We start from the raw sequence: 335 nt of genomic DNA on the forward strand, positions 1-335 counted from the left end.
GCCGCCGCAAATTTTCTAGCACTCATCATATGCGCGTGCTATATTAAAGTTGGACGACAACATGTGCTTGTCCACAATATCTTTGTTAATTCGAGTCAGATAGAGTCGAACTCGGGACCGAGAAGACTTATGCCGAAACTGCCAATCAACAGGCCACCAGTTGAGCCATAATATATATATACGAGCATTCAACCACCCCTAATGTGCCACACAATTTGAATAACACCTCCGTAAGGCCAATTGTGCCAAAGGGGATTCAAACCCCCGACCTAAGAGGTCTTATATCGTGAATGTCAATCAATAGGCCAATGTACGCAGCATTATATATATATATA

Source organism: Phalaenopsis equestris, unplaced genomic scaffold, assembly GCF_001263595.1.
Source record: "Phalaenopsis equestris unplaced genomic scaffold, ASM126359v1 Scaffold000304, whole genome shotgun sequence".
In the NCBI taxonomy this organism is placed as follows: Eukaryota; Viridiplantae; Streptophyta; class Magnoliopsida; order Asparagales; family Orchidaceae; genus Phalaenopsis; species Phalaenopsis equestris.